Source organism: Glycine max, chromosome 14 (genome assembly GCF_000004515.6).
Source record: "Glycine max cultivar Williams 82 chromosome 14, Glycine_max_v4.0, whole genome shotgun sequence".
NCBI lineage: Eukaryota > Viridiplantae > Streptophyta > Magnoliopsida > Fabales > Fabaceae > Glycine > Glycine max.
Window position 1 is genome coordinate 22,714,445 of NC_038250.2, and position 19,370 is coordinate 22,733,814.

Sequence of the window (19,370 nt, forward strand, 5' to 3'; positions counted from 1 at the left end):
ATCAATATATTTTTTTGGTTTTCCGGCATGTCCTGGAATTTCCCAAATTGCCTAATGATGGGTGCCAAGCACCTCACAAGGACCAAAGAAAGGTCGCATGTCATCAAGCAAAGGTCCCCGGACGAAATTAGGGTATGACAGACCCGGTTAAGTACATCTTTAAGAAGCCTGCTCTCACAGAGCGGATCGCCCGGTGGCAAGTTTTGCTATCCGAGTTCGATATAGTCTACGTCACCCAAAAGGCAATAAAAGGAAGCGCCTTGGCAGATTATTTGGCTCAGCAGCCTGTTAACGGCTATCAGCCCATGCATCCCGAATTCCTGGATGAGGACATCATGGCCTTGTTTGAGGAAAAGCTAGACGAGGACCGGGACAAGTGGATCGTGTGGTTTGATGGAGCTTCAAACGTTCTAGGCCATGGCATTGGAGCAGTATTGGTCTCTCCAGACAATCAATGTATACCTTTCACGGTCAGGCTAGGGTTTGATTGCACCAAAAATATGGCTGAGTATGAAGCGTGTGCCCTGGCCGTCCAAGCGGCAATTGACTCTAATGTCAAGCTACTCAAGGTGTACGGGGACTCAGCACTGGTGATCCACCAGCTGAGAGGGGAATGGGAAACTAGAGACCGCAAGTTGATACCCTACCAAGCCTATATCAAGGAGTTGGCTGGTTCCTTTGATGAGATCTCCTTCCATCACGTTCCCCGAGAGGAAAACCAGATGGCGGATGCGCTTGCCACTTTGGCGTCCATGTTCCAGCTAACACCGCATGGGGACCTATCGTACATTGAGTTCTGGTGTCGTGGCAGACCCGCGCATTGTTGTTAGGTGCAAGAGGAGCAGGACGGTAAGCCTTGGTATTTTGATATCAAGCAATACGTCGAAAGCAAAGAGTACCCACCGGAGGCTTCCGACAACGACAAAAGGACATTGAGGAGATTGGTGGCCGGTTTCTTCATGAGCGGGAGCATACTATATAAGAGAAACCATGACATGACCCTCATGCGATGCGTGGATGCCAAAGAGGTGAACCACATGATTGAGGAAGTCCACAAGGGTTCGTTTGGAATGCACGCCAATGGGCAGGCTTGGTTTATGGAATGGAAGCGATACTCCCGTTTGAGGTAGAGGTCCTTTCTCAGAGGATACTAGCAGAATCAGGCCTAGAAGAATCAGAGTAGGCTCAAACACGCTACGACCAACTCAACCTTATTGAAGGTAAGCGCTTGACGGCCATGAGCCATGGGCGCCTGTATCAACAAAGAATGAAGAACACGTTCGACAAGAAGGTGTGATCGCGCAAGTTCCATGAGGGGGACCTTGTGCTGAAAAAGATATCCCACACTGTTAAAGATAATCAAGGGAAGTGGGCCCCGAACTACGAAGGGCCCTTCGTTGTAAAAAGGGCTTTTTTCAGAGGGGCCTTGGTGCTTACCAACATGGATGGCGAGGAGCTACCTTCACCCATGAACTCCAATGTTGTCAAGCGATACTATGCTTAGGATCTGGGGCAATTGAGGAAGTCGCTGCATGTTCTTTTATTTTTGTGTGTTCTTCTTGGTGTCCCCCAGGGATTCCTGTCCACTGTAATTTTCTCGTCACAGTCTTTTAAAAGAAGAGAACATGGGATTGAGGCTTCAGTCCTCGCTTTGTGCTATAAACCATGTGCAATTTGTGATAACCTGAGCCTTTTCGCTCAGTCCATGGGATGCCCCGAGCGCTTAATTAAAACTGAACCTGACCAGCTTTTACTAAAAGGATTATTGCATTTGAAAACACTCATGCATACGAATACACATGCATATTTTGTTATGACAGAAGCAGAATCGTCTTAGGTAGTGGTCAAATGTCGGGATGGGGCTAAAGGCAGAAACCAATCAAGGTAAAACGGTAACGCGGCCATGGTTTGCTGTGCAATGTCGTTTCCTGCTTTCAGGTACTTATGGACGAATGCAAGTAGAGGCTAGGGTCACGATCATAGATCGTCATCTCATGCCCAGCACTGGACCAGCGGGAAGCGCTACTAGGAGGCAACCTAGTAACTTTTAAATTTCTGCTTGTTATTTGATCACCTTTTGTTTCTCCAGTCATTGTAGGACACACCTAGTTGCTCATGATCCTAAGAATTTAAATAAAACAAGCACAAGCTCAAAAGGTAGTCATACCTCGCAAAATATATATATGTATGTTTGGGTAGCAAGATACCTTAGATATGCATGTATATAGCAAAAATACCTCAAAATATATATATGTATGTTTAGGTAGCAAAAATACCTTGGATATGCATCTATATAGCAAAAATACCACGCAAAAGTATACACATGTTTAGGTAGCAAAATACCTATAAAAAAATCCAGGTTAGCTCACCTGGGCGAGCACCCCCTGCACGAAAATGGTTAAAAAGGGGGGGGGGAGTTTTCTTCACCCAAACACCTTCCCCCTCATTTTCAAAAACACAAAGCTCACAGGAACTACGAAAACAGTAGCCCCCAAGCTTCCATTGTTGAGTTTTTGCTTCTCTTTTCACGTTTTGTTTCATTCCAACAAGTAAGTATCTCATTCTTGAGCTTTCAAGCTTTCCATTGATGTATCTTGGTTTTCTTTTAGTTCTTTAAATTATGTGAATGTGCCCAAATCTATGGAGCAATTTTGGCTTTGTTTCGTGCTTGTTGGTTTGAGTTAGGGGGTTGTAAGGGATGGCCCTAGGCCTATGGTGCATTCTGAAATAATGGGGCAAGCCACATTGCCCCTATTCCCTAGTTATTGGCACCCGAAAGTGCGCCCACCAAGTGCTCGGTGAAATGCCTCAATGACAATTGGGCATGGTTTTGTGAACTTTGGATTGTGGGGTTGATTTATGTGTATAGGGACAGCATGTAGAGGTTAAGATAAGTGCCCAAATTAAGGACTTAGACCTAGGAATCCAAGCCTTTGGTTTTGAGTGCAAGAAAGCATAAAAATGAAGGCATTGAGATAGGGATTTCCCTTTAGGCAAGCGGCTGATTTTTAGGGCTGCACCATGATGTTTGCCTAGTTGTTTGAGAATGTTATTCACCATGTACATATAGAATAGGTAGCAAGAGACAAATACCCTTCCAATAAAACGTGTATATTTTGAATAGGTGGTCAAGCACTTTATAAATGTACATATGATGTGGAATTGCCTTTCAAAGTGTAGATAGATGGCATGAAAATTCCTTTTCAAATAAATGCAAGTGTGTGCATGACATGAAATTGGCTCTCAAATGTGCATATATGTATAAATAAATGTGAATGAAACTACAAAAAACCTGTATTAATTTGTATGATAATAAAATACTTCAAGTGTGCATATGTAATTTTTGGTAGCAAAATACTTTGAATACGGACATATGTAATTTTGGCACAATACCTTGAGCATGCATATATGAATTATTTTCAAAAGAATATGTGTGGGATATAAGTAGCTAGGATGTTTTGAATATCCTTGTATATTGATATAGATAGCAGGATATGTTGCGCGTATGCACGTTCATAAATGTTCTTCTTTAGGGAAATATGTGCACAAGTTTGTTCTAAGTCAAAAAATATTAGTATGTCGTTTTGCTTTAAAATAGCATTTCTTTGTAAATTAACTTTCCAAATGTTTGTCCTCGCAAGAAATGGCTCCGAAAAAGCTTTCCGCGAAGAGGTCTAGGAGAGACGCCGCAGCTGAAGGAACCAGTGCCACCCCCGAGTTTGATAGCCACCGTTTTCAGAGCACCGAGCACCAGCAGCGCTTCGAGGCCATCAAAGGATGGTCATTCCACAGAGAGAGGTGCGTCCAGCTCAGGGAGGATGAGTACACAGATTTTCAAGAGGAGATAGCTCGCCGACATTGGGTGTCGCTGGTGACTCCCATGGCTAAGTTTGACCCTGAGGTAGTCCTGGAGTTTTATGTTAATGCTTAGCCCACAGAGGAGGGAGTGCGAGACATGCGTTCATGGATGAGGGGTCAGTGGATTCCTTTTGACGCAGATGCCCTCAACCAGTTCCTGGGTGACCCGCTGGTGTTGGAGGAAGGCCAGGAGTGCGAGTTCATTCAGAGGAGGAACGGGGCCGAAGGGTTCGATCAGGAGGCCATTGCCCAGCTGTTATGCACATCGAGGCAAGATTTCACCCGGACCGCTGTAGGGAGGCGGGTGCGGATCATGCGCACCAGCATGACCAACTTGACCCAGATGTGGATGACATTGCTGCTCAGCAATGTCTTGCCTAGCGATCATAACTCCGATCTCCCTCTGCCGAAGTGTCAGTTGGTATATGCCATCCTGACACGAATGAGCGTCCATGTGGCTCAATTGATTGATGATGCCATGTATTTGTTTGCAAGTATGCCACCCACTAGGCACCCTCTAGACCCGGATAAGTCTAACAGGGCCCCGGGGTTTTCAACATTGATCACGGGCCTCTGCCAGTCATTCGGGGTTCCCGTCACCCCTAGTAAGGTGATCCGACCGCCGATCACCCGGGCCTTCATTGAGAAGTATTGCATGCCTAGGCAGGTGCAAGGTGATGCACCTCAGGCTGCAGACGCACCACCACCACCTCATCAGGATGATCCCACTGGGTCACTAGGCATGGAGTGTTATCGACAGCACTTGGTTCGCCAGCAGGCGGCCAACCACCAGGGGCAGGTACAGATACATGAGTGTCTCTACCGGTTCAGCCTCAATCAGCTGGGGCAGGGTTTCACTCCTTTTGTGTGTCCTACTCTAGAGTAGTTTAGGGCTGAGGTCGCATGGCCTGGAGATTGGCCCGAGGCCCAAGCAAGGGAGGCACCTGCAGGATCCCCCGACGATGCAGAGGAGGCCCGTATGGATGAGGAGATGACGAATTTGCTCGGTTTCTTGGGAGGAAGCGGAGCCACGTGATCGAGGTCACTGCACTTTTGTTATTGACATTACAGTTTTCTATTATTGTCTATATTGCTTGACATTACTGTTTTCTGTTATTGTCTATATGGTTACTAACATTACTATTATTTTTCGTTTTAGTTAGAAATTTTTGGCGTTATGGCTCTCAGTTATTTCGTCACCGTTTTTTGTGACTTACCTTTTCGTACGTTCTTTTCATTTACCTTGTGGTTAGACGTAAGTAGGTAGTGTGTGCCCCCATCCGCACGATCTTTTTTAGAGAGAAAAAGAAAAAAAGGAAAAAAATGAATAAATGATAATAACTTAAAAAAAAGGAAAGGAAAAAAGAGCAAGCAAGAAAAGAAAAAGAAGGAAGAAAAAAAGAAAATAATAAGAATAAAAAGTTGTCTAGCTAAAAAAACAACATGCTTGTGAAAGGAGATAACTTCCAACTTTTCTTTGAAAAAAATTCTTTGATCATAACCAGTTTTTAAAAAAATGTGTATACACTTGAAGGGTGAATGCTATGAAAGTTTTCCCGAACTCCCAAAAATGGACTCGGATGAATGCACAAATTGATAAAAGAACATATTTTGGAAACACTTGGTTGCCTAAAGTAGAGAAAATGAATCATGGGCCCTAGCATCACATGACCAAAATTTTTTGACACTTGAGTGTCCACATAGGTGCATGCATGACTAGTTTTGCATAAAATTTCCTAATCATCATTGTTGCATTTGTGTAATGGAAATAATGTGGGACATCCCCTTTATCCCTGAACCTAACCAAACCCTGACATATGTCATATCCAACCATTCTACAAGCCTTGAGCCGAAATCCCAACTTACCATAAACCTTGACCCAGGGTGAGAATGTCCATCCTTGCTCTCGGAAGAAAACAAAAAAAAAGAAAAAAAAAAGAGAAAAGGAGAAAATTCCCAATCAAAAAATAGGAAGAAAGCCAAAGAAAGAAAATTCCCAATCAAGGATCGGGAGAAAATAGAAGAAATGTGCAGAAAGGTCTTCAGACCAGACAATATCTTAACAATACAGAATTGTCACCAAGTAAACAGGAAAAGAAAGCAAACCATGACCTAAAGTGGTCCTCTCCCTTTGATTGCCAACCAAAATCCTGTGCGTCGGTGACTTGTTCGCCTCGCACTAAACAAAAACAGAAAAGGAAAAGGCCAAGAACACTCAAAGCCGAATTTCCCACCAAAAAAACACCATTCCCAAGGAAAAGTCCTATTGATCCATGATCACGCATGTAATCTTTGATTTGATAGGAAATGGTTTGCAAAACCAAGTCATGACATATCTATGGTTCGGAATTAGGATGAAACACTTACCTGTGTGAGATCGATACACTTTGAGCGATTTTCTTCTATTTTTGTTGAACCTAGTGTTTCCTCTAAATGGTCCTTTAGAAACGAAATGCTAACATCCAAAATCTCATTTACAGTTATGAGAAAATTTCATCAGCATAGTCTCCTTCCTCGGTAGACACATTGTTTTTCATCCAAAAAGCATATGTTGCTCTAATCAGTTGGAAGTTTTGTCTCTTTACTAAAGCATGTTCGCAGTTTAGTGAAGAAAACACCAAGACTATTTTAGTCTCACAAGTTATCCAGAACTACGTAGGTCTGAGTTCCTCATTGAGGATACGTAGGAGCAAGAGCCTCGCTTTTGTCGGCCGCCCCACAATCTCTATCATACTGACCCTGGGGTCATGTGACATGCGAAGACAAATTATGGTCATTCCGCTCACCTTTTCGCCATTCAGACACAATCGTGTCCGATGGAACGCAAAGACAAATTATGGTCATTCTGCGCCTTTTGTCATCCAGAGGCGGCGGGCCCAATGACATGCAGAGACAAATTATGGTCATTCCGCTCACATTTTCACCATTCAGACACAGTCGTGTCCGATGCCACGCAAAGGAAAATTATGGTCATTCTGCGCCTTTTGTCATCCAGAGGCGGCGAGCCCGATGACATGCGGAGACAAATTATGGTCATTCCGCTTACCTTTTCGCCATTCAGACACAATCGTGTCCAATGGCATGCAGAGACAAATTATGGTCATTCTGCACCCTTTTGTCATACAGAGGCGATTGTGCCCGATGACACGCGGAGACAAATTATGGTCATCCGCACGTTTTTGCTATCTTTAAGACTCGACGAGTGATAAATGCGCAGAGACAAATTATGGTCATTATGCACCCTTTTTCATTCAGGAGCAGCAAGTCGAGTGATAAACGCGCAGTGACAAATTATGCTCATCCTGTGCCCTTTGTCATTCAGGAGCAGCAAGTCGAGTGATAAACATGCAGAGACAAATTATGGTCATTCTGCGCCCTTTGTCATTCAGGAGCAGCAAGTCGAGTGATAAACGCGTAGAGACAAATTATGGTCATTCTGCGCCCTTTGTCATTCAGGGATAGTGAGTCGAGAGGTGGGCGGAGACAAATTATGGTCATTCCCTGCACCTCTTCGCCATCCAGAGGCGATCGTGTTCGATGGCACGCAGAGACAAATTATGGTCATTCTGCGCCTTGTCGTCCAGGATCGATCATGCCCAAGGGCACGCAGAGACAAATTATGGTCATTCTGCGCCTTGTGTCAACCAAGAGGAACGGATTCGACAGTATCAGGATGATGTTGGTCATTCAGTACTGATCATTTTCAAAATTTTTGCAGGTTCCGCTGGCAGGGAGATTTACCGGCCAAATGGTGTTTCGCTCGAACAAAATTAGTGTCTTATCTTTACTTCCCATTTATCTCCAATAAAAGACAAGTAAAAAGGAGCAACTGTCATACCCTAATTTCGTCTGGGGACCATCCGTTTATTGGGATGCGACCCTCGTTTGACCACTTCGAGGTACTTGGCACCCATCGTTAGGCAATCCGTGAAGTTTCGTAACATGCCGGAAGTCAAAAGGAAGCATTGTTGCACAATCCGTGAGGTTCCGTAACATGCCGGAAGTCAAAAGGAAGCATTGTTGCACAATTCGTAAAGTTTCGTAACATTCCAGAAGCCAAAAAAAGGGATGATTATGTAATCCGTAAGGTTCCGTGACATTATGGAAAGAAAACAAGTATCGTTATGAAATTTGTAAAGTTTCGTAACGTTACGGAAAAAGAATCTGCAAAAAAAGGCAAGGGTGTATTTAGTAAACGGGGGGTACAAATAGCAATCTGGCCCACTTGGGCCTTCCAGGAAGTCCCACCAGAAGGCGGTGCCTTCTGGAGGAAGCAACCCAGCTCACCTGGGCGAGTTGGGTGGCAAGCTTCTCCCTCTTTTTCCTATAAATAGGGGGGGAGAGCTGAACAAAAATGTTCAACCCTCCTGGTATCTGAGAATCACTTAAAATTAGTGAGAAAAATTGTTTCTGTGAAGAAAATCCAAGCCGAGACACTTCCGTAACGCTTCCGAGATGTTTCCGTGGGTGATTTTGCAAAGATTTTCCGCCGTTCTTCGTCGTTCTTCGGTCTTCAACCGGTAAGTTCCCGAAATCAAACTTTTCAATTCATTCAATGTACCTTTAGTGATCCCCACTTGTTTCGCGTGCTTTTATTTTCATTTCATTTACTTTCCGTACCCCCTTTTAACGTGTTTTGGTCATTTATTTAAGTCATTTTCTCGCCTAATCAATAAATAAAATAAATTTCCACTGATCATTTGAATTGTAACATTTTTTAATTTCTGTTAAAATGAAATCCGACCGTTCGGTCATGTCATAACCACGTTTAAAACCAAAAAAGAGGCAAAATAATAATATAATAATCAAAAAATATCTTTTAGTAAAATAATAAAAAAAAATCAATTGGACGTTCTTCTTTGGGATTTTCCTTTATTAATCGAATTGACTAATAACCAAAGTGAAACTTTTATCACCTAAGGCTAAAATCAATTCATAAAGCAAACTTTTATCATCACCTAAAATGCCATTTTTAAGGTCCAACGCCATAAAATGGTCTTTTCCGCTTTTATCGGTTAAACGTGGATTTCTAAAAGCCTAAAATCAACGCGTAGCTTTGTCACCTCTTTCAAAAAATAACAAGAGATCATTAATGGTCCAATGCCTTAATGTTTTTTCTCCTTTCAAAATGAATCGAAAGATCGTTTAATGGTCCAACGCCTTAAATGACCTTTCATTCAATAAAGATATATATCTTGCAAAAAAGGATAAAAACAATTTAACCAACGTTTAGTTCCCAAAGAACTACGTAAGTCTGATTTCCTTTTCACAATTGAGGAATACGTAGGAGCAAGGGAAACACCCCTGTCGACCACAAAAAGATAAAAAATATAAAAGGCATAAAAAGACATAAAAAATGTTAAAGGGAAAATAAAACAAATTGAAGTCATATTTGCACACTTGATTAAAGGCTTTTGTCCCTTGTGAAGGACCCGTGGGGTGATAATACCTTTCCCGTGCATAAATACAACTCCCGAACCTTTCATTTAAAGTTCGTAGACCACGTCTTTTCCAGTTTTTCCAACGTTTTCCTCAAATAAACGTTGGTGGCAACTCCGCGCGTATTCCTTTCTTGGAACACGCACCCGTGAGTCTCGCGTCGCCCTCCCACCGAAGGGTAGGTTGCAACAGTCATCAACAGATGTGACTCTTCTTGTTTAAATTTGAAAATCAAAACGTTTAGAAACTCTGGTAATCGAATCGATTACATAAGTTTGAAATGATTTGAAGAAGTTTTATCACAAGTTGTGACTCTTGAAATTTGAAATCTAACATTTTTAAACATTGGTAATCGATTACATGATTATGGTAATCGATTACAACTTTGTAAATCAGTTTTGAAAAGAATGTTGACTACTGGTAATCGATTACTGCCTTCTGGTAATCGATTACCTGAGAGTAAAACTCTTTGGTAAAAGATTTTTCTTTTTGAAAAATTCTTCTACTATTCAATGTTTTGAAAAAATTCTTTTAATACTTATCTTGATTGAGTCTTCTCTTGATTCTTGAATCTTGAGTCTTGATGCTTTACTTGAATCTTGATCTTGATTATTCTTGAATCTTAAATCTTGATCTTGATTCTTGAAACTTGCTTGACTCTTGATTCTTTGGAACTTGCTTGACTCTTGATTCTTTGGCATCATCAAAATAATCTTGGAAGACATTTCTTCCACACAATCATTTGGGCTAGCATGAATCTTTTCATACTCCATTCCCATCTGGTACAGTATCTTCTTGGTCTAATAGTAACTTTTAGGCAACGTTTTTTCCTCTGGAAGCCAATCATGCACTACTTGAAGCAGTGAAGTAAAGCTTTAGTCACTCCACCCATATCTGGCCTTGACATTAACCAGACTTAACACTACCGACAACAGCCTCAAGGAATTCTTACACCCCGTATACAAAGGCTTCTTTGAATCACTTTGCAATCCTTCATATATAGGGGCATGTGCTTGCTAAAAAGACTCTTGTCCAAGGTCACAAATCATGTGCTTCAAGCGATCTCCCATTTCTACATCAAACGGTTCAGATTGGGACCCACTCTGCATGTCTATCAATTCACCATGCCATATCCACGTCGTGTAATTCTTCTTAATCCCATCACACAATAGATGCTCCCTTATGTGGTCTAGTATTTGTCTTCTTCCATTCAAACAATTGATACAAGGACAATAGTATTTTCCATCTTCATCCGGTCAACCTCTTTCTGAAGCAAATTGCAAGAACTGCTTGATGCCTTTCTTATATTCTGGGCTGATGCGACTTTCATTCATCCAACTTCAGTCTATCTAAGTAATAACTCCGTGATAGTCACAAAGTTATTCGATGCATGAAAATCTCACTTTTTTATTATAGCTGTGGCCCTATCCCATTCAGGAAGACCGTCTTTTATGGTAGCTTCATGCGTCAAGGTTAATTCTATTTTGTTAAATTTGACAAAATTTCGGCAGCATTTCGCATTGGTCTCCAAGTACACGACATGAAATTGGTGAAATTAATTTCCCGATAATCAAGTATGCACTCACAGAACAACTAGAAATGCATTGTACCGAAATTTCATCAAATTAAAGAAAATAATGTTAATCTTAATGCATGAATCTACCATAAAAATATCAGTCTCCCTAAACTGTCCAAACGGACAATTCAAGATTGGATACAATGATTAATGCAAACTGTCCGCAAGAATCATTGCATTCAGTCTCAAACGGGAATCTAAGGTTCTTTCACCATGAACACAATTTGTATAGCATATATCGGTTGTCTTTAATGACACTGAACAAGTAATAAAAACATTAATTGGTAAAAAATATTTGCACCTATGATGATGAGCAGCACAGTCCAAAATACAATGAACAATCTAACAAATAAGCCAATGACCACCTACATCAATCATCAAACAGATATCAATATATGAACATGACTAGGCTTAAAGTATGACATATATCAAGTCACATCGTCAATGTCTAAAAATCATAAGTCTAACTAGCAAACACAATAGGGAGAACAATCATCATTTTCAAGCAAGTTAAAATTTCTAGTGCTTCATCAAATGATTATATATTTGCTACCAACATTATATATTTTCTTTATTTGTTGTAGTTTTCTAGGCAATCAACTTGTTTATATATTTGCTTCATCAAAAGAACCAAGACTTATCATAGTGGAGATCAAATAAATTTTGTGTAGACTTCAAATCAAATCAAAAGTTATATTATATAACATACAATTTGCTATACAGTTTATATAACAAGTTCTTGAAAAGAATCAGTGCCAAAAACTTGACACCAAGAGCAGCTGCTATTGAGCAAGGGGTATGATGGAGCAGCTGCTGATGTTTGGTCATGTGGGGTGATCCTTTTTGAATTACTTGAAGCAGCTACTCACTTTTTTTTCTCTCTCTCTCTTTTTTCCTCTTATTTATCTCTCTCGCTAGCTCACAGAAGAAGAAGAAGTAAAAGGCCTTTATTTATATATAATTTATAAATAAAAGCAAAGGAGATAATAGACTATAAGAAACAAAGCATGAATGGTGCTACATGTGTTGTGGCAGATTGCTATGAGTATGTGGAAGTCGATCCAAGACAGTGTATGCATCACATCCTTAATCTCTTGGTTTTTAGCACAGCCTCCTCTGAATTTTCCAAACAAAACCTCTAACTGCTTTGAGATGTTCTCCTTTTTGTTATTTAAGTGAAACATTTAATGGGGTTTCAACAAAATGAGTTTCTTTTTTATAATGAGACCATATTCATTGGTTGCAACTATAGAGCATTTGAAGAGTATAAAGGGATAGAAGTAGCATTGAATCAAGTAAAGTTTTATGACTTTTTGCAGAATCCTGAAGATCTTGAGAGGTTATACAGTGAAGTTCATCTTCTAAAGACATTGAAACACAAGAACATCATGAAGTTCTATACTTCCTGGGTTGATACTACCAACAGACACATTAACTTTGTCACTGAGATGTTTACCTCTGGGACTCTAAGACAATAAGTCCTCTCATTGTGTCAGCAGGTACAAACTTAAACACAAATGGGTGAACATCGGAGCTGATAAGCATTGGTGCAGGCAGATTTTGGAAGGGCTTCTATATCTACACAGCCATGATCCTCTAGTGGTTTTTCTTCTTTCTCCGCTTATTTGAATGCATATTTTACGCCCAAACCTCTTTACAAAGTAGACAATACCGAGGTTAGGCAGTTTGTAGAGAAATGCTTAGCAACTGTGTCCCTCAAACTTTCAGCTAGGGAACTCTTGGATGACCTTTTTCTCCAAATTTATGATTATGGATTTGATTCAAAAGTTGTGCAGTATCAAAGAGATTGCTATGAAGTAAACCCATTAATTAGAAAACCTTTGAATGGAATTTACAGCATTAACAATAACTTAATGAGTGGGGACATTGATAATGTTGGTGGTTATGGACCTGTATCTGAATTGGATTATCATCGAGACGATTTTGAAGCAAGTCCAATTGATCTCTTTGGTTGTGAAGTGGATGAGAATTTGGCCAAAGTTGACACCACAATCAAAGGTAGAAGAGAAGATGATGGCATCTTTTTGACACTCAGAATAGCAGATAACGAAGGTTATCATTTCACTTTTGTGGAAGCAATGAATTCCAAGATTATTTTGATGATGCCCAAGAATCAAGAGTTAAGCAAGTTCCAAAGAATCAGGAGTAAAAAAGGTTCAAGAATCAAGTTTCAAAGAATCAAAATTCAAAAACAATCAAGTTTCAAGAATCAAGATTCAAGAACAATAAAGATGAAGATTCAAGAATCAAGAGAAGACTCAATCAAGATAAGTACTAAAATTTTTTTTCAAAACATTGAGTAGCACAAGAATTTTTCACAAAATCTTTTACCAAAGAGTTTTACTCTCTTGTAATCAATTACCAAAAGGTAGTAATCGATTACCAGTAGCCAACATTGTTTTTCTAACTGATTTACAAAGCTGTAATCGATTACCATAAGCATGTAATCGATTACCAATGTTTTAAAATGTTAGATTTCAAATTTCAAGAGTCACAACTAGTGATAAAACATTTTCAAATCATTTTAAACTTGTGTAATCGATTACCAGAATTTCTAAACATTTTAATTTTCAAAATTTAAACATGAAGAGTCACATCTGTTGATGTGTAATCGATTACACTATGATGGTAATCGATTACCAGTGACTGATTTCGAAAAATAAATTACCAAAATTCACAATTCTTAAGGTGACTTGTTTTTAAAGATTTTTCAAAAGTCACAACCTATAAGTAACTAGTTTTCAGAAGAGTCACAACTTTTAAAGTGACTAGTTTTTCAAAAGAGTCACAACTTTTAAAGTGACTACTTTTAAAGAAATTGCCAAGAGTCACAAACTTTAACTTGAGTCATCATATGATTATAAATATGTGACCATGACACGAATTTCAAATACTGAAAAGACTAATTCCTTTCATGATTAACAGATTTCATTCATAGAGTTTTTGTTCAATACTTTCTCTTCCAAGAAAAGTTCATTGTTCAAAAACTTGTGCTACTCTTCTTCTTCATTCACTTCTTTCTCTTGCCAAAAGATTCAAAGGACTAACCGCCTGAGAATTCTTTTGTTTCTTCTCTTCTCCCTCTTGACAAAAGATTTCAAAGGACTAACCGCCTAATATATCTTCTATTTCTTACAAAAGATTTGAAAGGACTAGCCACCTGAGATAACTTTTGTATCCCCCTCACAGAGAATTCAAGGGACTAACCGCCTAAGAATTCTTTGTCCTAACACATTGGAGGGTACATCCTTTGTAGCACACGTAGAGGGTACATCAACTTGGGTTTTTATACTGAGAACAAGAGAGGGCACATCTCTTATGGATCAGTTCAAGTGGAGGGTACATCCGCTTGGTTGGTCAAAGAGAAAAAGGGAGGGTACATCCCTTGTGGATCTTTGGCTTGTAAAGGATTTTACAAGGTTGAAAGAAATCTCAAGAACCGTTGGTTGCTTGGGGGACTGGATGTAGGCACGGGTTGTTGCCGAACCAGTATAAATCTTGTGTTTGTCTTCTTCTTCCCTACACTCTTTAATTTCTGCTGTGTACTTTTAATTGCCGCTTTTTCTTTTGGTTAAGTTATTGTTTCTGTTCTTTACTTTCTTAACTTAGTGGTAAAAGCCTAGTTAAATCTAGTAACATTAAGAAGGATAAATTTTTTAATTGGTCATGACACATTTATAATTAATTCAACCCCCCTTCTTAATTATTCTAAGGCCACTCGATCCAACAAGTGGTATCAGAGCAGGTTTCTTGAGAAAAGTTTCACAACTTCAAGATTCATGGCCTCCTCAAATTCTCTATTTCCTGAAGGAAACTCCATCCATAGGCCACTAATACATATGTTTTTGTTCTTTTTACAGGTGTTGAGGGAAGGAGCCCAGAGTATGAAAAACCTCGGGATTTGAGGTCAAATCCTTTCCAAGGTAGAGGGAATGATGCAATCCTATCCCGCAAGGGCATTGGGTAGAAGACTCCAAGTAGATTGGGCTAGAGATCCAAGGGAAGGCCCTAGGGTTCTCATGAGCCTTAGGGTAGATTTCGAGCCCATGGGCTAAGTATAAGCCCGCTTATCTTTGTAAATATTAGAATAGGTTTTTCCTTCGTTTGGGCCTTGTATTTTGGCCATTCTAGTAGTATAGGGTTTTAGCCCTGTATTTCGGGGCATTTTGAGTAGTCTTTGTAGGAAGGACTTTTTTTGTTGTATTTTCATATTTTTTGTCATGGGGGTGAGCTTAGCTATTATAGGGGGTGTGTAGCTAAGTTCTAGCTTCTCATCTCAAGGAGGTGAGCTTAGCTATTAGAGAGGTATTTGTAGCTAAGCTCTAGCTTCTTTAGGAATCTTCTTAAGGAAGCTTCTCAAGGAGGTGAGCTTAGTTATGAGAGGTGTGTGTGTAGCTAAGCTCTAGCTTCTCAAGGAAGTTTTCTCAAAGAAGCTTCTCAAGGAAGTTTTCTCAAGAAAGCTTCTCAAGGAAGCTACCTAGTCTATAAATAGAAGCATGTGTAACACTTGTTGTAACTTTGATGAATGAAAGTCTTATGAGACACACTTCAAAGTTCTACTTCTCCCCCTCTTTTATTCCTTCAATTTCGTGCTCCCCTCTCTCTCTTTCTCTCCCTCTTTCTTTTCCTCCATTGAAGCATCCTTCCAAGCTTCTTATCCAAGGCTCATCTTGGTGGTGAAGCTCCTTCTTCCATGGCTTATTCCCTAGTGGATGGCGCCTCCCTTCTCCTCTTCTCCTTTGCCTTCCGCTGCATCTCCATGGTGAAAAATCACCATTGAAGGACCTCATTGAAGCTCAAAGATCCAGCCTCCATAGAAGTTCCACAAGCAAGCTTCCATCACCATAACTTCGACAATGGGAAGAGATCTCAAGAAGGTTCCCCAACACTTAAATGCTATAAGTGTAATCAACCCGGTCACATAAAGGCACACTGCCCTACAAATGAATCATGGCTAGAAAAGAATGAGAAGAAAAGTCATGAAGAAAGAAGATCCAAGAAGGCGTATATTGCTTGGGATGACAATGACTCATCCGATGGTTCGGTGAAGGAGATCAACCTTCTATCCAAGGACTATGAAAGTGATGAGAACATCTCTCAAGAAGATTAAGCAAAAAGCAAAAGTCTGACTTCCATCTTTGAAGATCTAGGCACTTAAATCATGAAAAAGGTAACATCAACACCATTCTCTTTTAAATTAAGTTGATTGAATCTTTCCTTTCAATTAACTTTTTTATATGATGACTAACAAAATTTTATTTGTTTGTCTTGTTTGATTGCTATAATGAGTTTGTGCTTATGTGTTTGATTGAGTTATTTTTCCTTTCTCAAAGCATGAAGTTTATTCTTAAAACAAATATTTGATGATGCCTATGATTCTTGCATAATTTTTAATATGATATGTGAATTACTTGCTTAAGGTTCATTCATAAAGTTTTTCAAAAATCCATCATGTTAGATATATTTATTTTTATATAAGAGTTTTAATATATGAATTATTTTTTGATTCTGGAAAATGTGTTATCAAGCATGAGCATGATAAAGATATTGAGTATATAGGTTTCAGAGAAAATAATGTTTACATGATTGATTGGGTTCTTTGAACTTTCCATGTTTTTAAATTACCTTTAACAAATCTGAATGTTTGATGATGTATGTGATCTATATCCTTCAATCCTTGTGTGATTCTTGTTTGATATGTTTGAATTACTTGATTGACTACTTCAACCTTCCACCACCATCTTCATAGATTTAGATTATTATATTTTGTTTTTAAAGCCTTGTATTTGGCTATATTTTTTTATGACATATGAACACTTAGTATTTCTTTTAATATTTGCTTAGTATGACTGAACATGATGATTATATTTACTTGCTTTTGGTTGTTTATGGTTACGTGTGTTAAAATTAATTATTTTGATGGTATATGACTGAGTGGTATATATTTAAAATTGGTGTTATTCAAATTATGCTTTATGTATGCTTTAGAATCATTTATGTTTGTTATACAAATTATGTTTTGTGTATGTTTTAAATTATTCATGTTTTACACACTTTGGCCTTTTTGATGTTGCCAAAGAGGGAGAGAAAAATGGGTATTTTAGAAATCAAGATATTATATTTTCAAAGTTTTAAAATTAAGCATGAATTCAAAAAGAAAGGGGGAGAAAGAAATGAGTGAACGGTAGAACAAAACTTGTATGTATTATCTTGATTTCAGGATTGTCATCATCAAAAAGGGGGAGATTGTGGAAGCAATGACTTCCAAGATTATTTTGATGATGCCAAAGAATCAAGAGTTAAGCAAGTTCCAAAGAATCAGGAGTCAAAAAGCTTCAAGAATCAAGTTTAAAAGAATCAAAATTCAAGAACAATCAAGTTTCAAGATTCAAGAACAATCAAGTTTCAAGAACAATCAAGTTTCAAGAATCAAGATTCAAGAACAATCAAGATCAAGATTCAAGAATCAAGAGAAGACTCAATCAAGATAAGAACTAAAAAAAAATTCAAAACATTGAGTAGCACAAGAATTTTTCACAAAATCTTTTGCCAAAGAGTTTTACTCTCTGGTAATCGATTACCAGAAGGTAGTAATCGATTACCAGTAGCCAACATTATTTTTCAAAATTATTTACAAAGCTGTAATCATTACCATGAGCATGTAATCGATTACCAATGTTTTAAAATGTTAGATTTCAAATTTCAAGAAGTCACAACTAGTGATAAAACATTGTCAAATCATTTTAAACTTGTGTAATTGATTACACAATACTTGTAATCGATTACCCATAATTTTTAAACGTTTTAATTTTCAAATTTAAACATGAAGAGTCACATATGTTGATGTGTAATCGATCACACAATGATGGTAACCGATTACCAGTGACTGATTTTGAAAGGTGACTTGTTTTTGAAGATTTTTCAAAAGTCACAACCTTTAAGTAACTAGTTTTCAAAAGAGTCACAACTTTTAAAGTGACTAGTTTTAAAGAAATTGCCAAGAGTCACAAACTTTAACTTGAGTCATCAAATGATTATAAATATGTGACCATGGCATGAATTTCAAATACTGAATAGACTGATTCCTTTCATGATTAACAGATTTCTTTCATAGAGTTTTTGTTCAATACTTTCTCTTCCAAGAAAATTTCGTTGTTCAAAAACTTGTGCTACTCTTCTTCTTCATTCACTTCTTTCTCTTGCCAAAAGATTCAAAGGACTAACCGCCTGAGAATTCTTTTTTTCTTCCCTTCTCCCTCTTGACAAAAGATTTCAAAGGACTAACCACCTGAGATATCTTCTGTTTCTTACAAAAGATTTTAAAGGACTAACCGCCTGAGATATCTTTTGTATCCCCCTCACAGAGAATTCAAGGGACTAACCGCCTAAGAATTCTTTGTCCTAACACATTAGAGGGTACATCCTTTGTGTTACAAGTAGAGGGTACATCTACTTGGGTTGTTATACTGAGAACAAGAGAGGGTACATCTCTTGTGGATCAGTTCAAGTGGAGGGTACATCCACTTGGTTGTTCAAAGAGAACAAGGGAGGGTACATCCACTTGGTTGTTCAAAGAGAACAAAGGGGGGTACATCCCTTGTGGATCTTTGGCTTGTAAAGGATTTTACAAGGTTGAAAGAAATCTCAAGAACCGTTGGTTGCTTAGGAACTAGATGTAGGCACAGGTTGTTGTCGAAGCAGTATAAATATTGTGTTTGTCTTCTTCTTCCCTATACTCTTTAATTTCCACTGTGTACTTTTAATTGCCACTTTTACTTTTTGTTAATTTATTGTTTTTGTTCTTTACTTTCTTAACTTAGTAGTAAAAGCCTAGTTGAATCTAGTAACATTAAGAAGGATAAATTTTTTAATTAGTCAAGACACATTAATAATTAGTTCCACCCCCCCCCCCTTCTTAATTATTCTGAGGCCACTCGATCCAACTACTTTCTTATTATCTTCTTGAACTCTTTTAGTCTTTGATAATTTCATATTATTTAGTTTTTCTGATACTTGTTACATAAGCAAAAAAACCCAACTAACAATGTAACAAGTTTAGCAAATATGATAGACAATGAAATTGCAACATTGGTCCCAGAGTGGAAAATAGGACCCATAATAAAGGAAAAATCAGAATGTTCAAGTGCAAGTGTCTGCCACGTGTTGGAAGTGTGATTCCATGTGGCATGAACATTCAATTTCTTCATTGTTCTAAAAATGGATGTGCTGCAATTCATGGCCAATTTGAAGAGATAAACTGAAGGGTTTATCTTATGGCAGATGGAGATAAACTGAAGGGTTTATCTTATGTGTGCTGTTGTGGTAAAGCTATTCATATCATGTTTCTTAATCATCGTGCTTGATGTCTAGATGCCTACTACTACACAGGGAGACACAAACAAAGCAACTTTGCTCAATATTCAAACAACAAATCAAAAGATGAGTTTGTACTTGTACAGTTTCTACCAGAAGAACA

The 19,370-nt window shown here is 38.6% G+C and overlaps 1 pseudogene; it reads left to right on the forward strand.

Moving 5' to 3' along the window:
• The first annotated feature begins 11,880 nt into the window (after nt 1-11,880).
• Nucleotides 11,881-19,155, forward strand: LOC106795854 (serine/threonine-protein kinase WNK1-like; annotated as a pseudogene).
• The last annotated feature ends 215 nt before the right edge of the window (nt 19,156-19,370 follow it).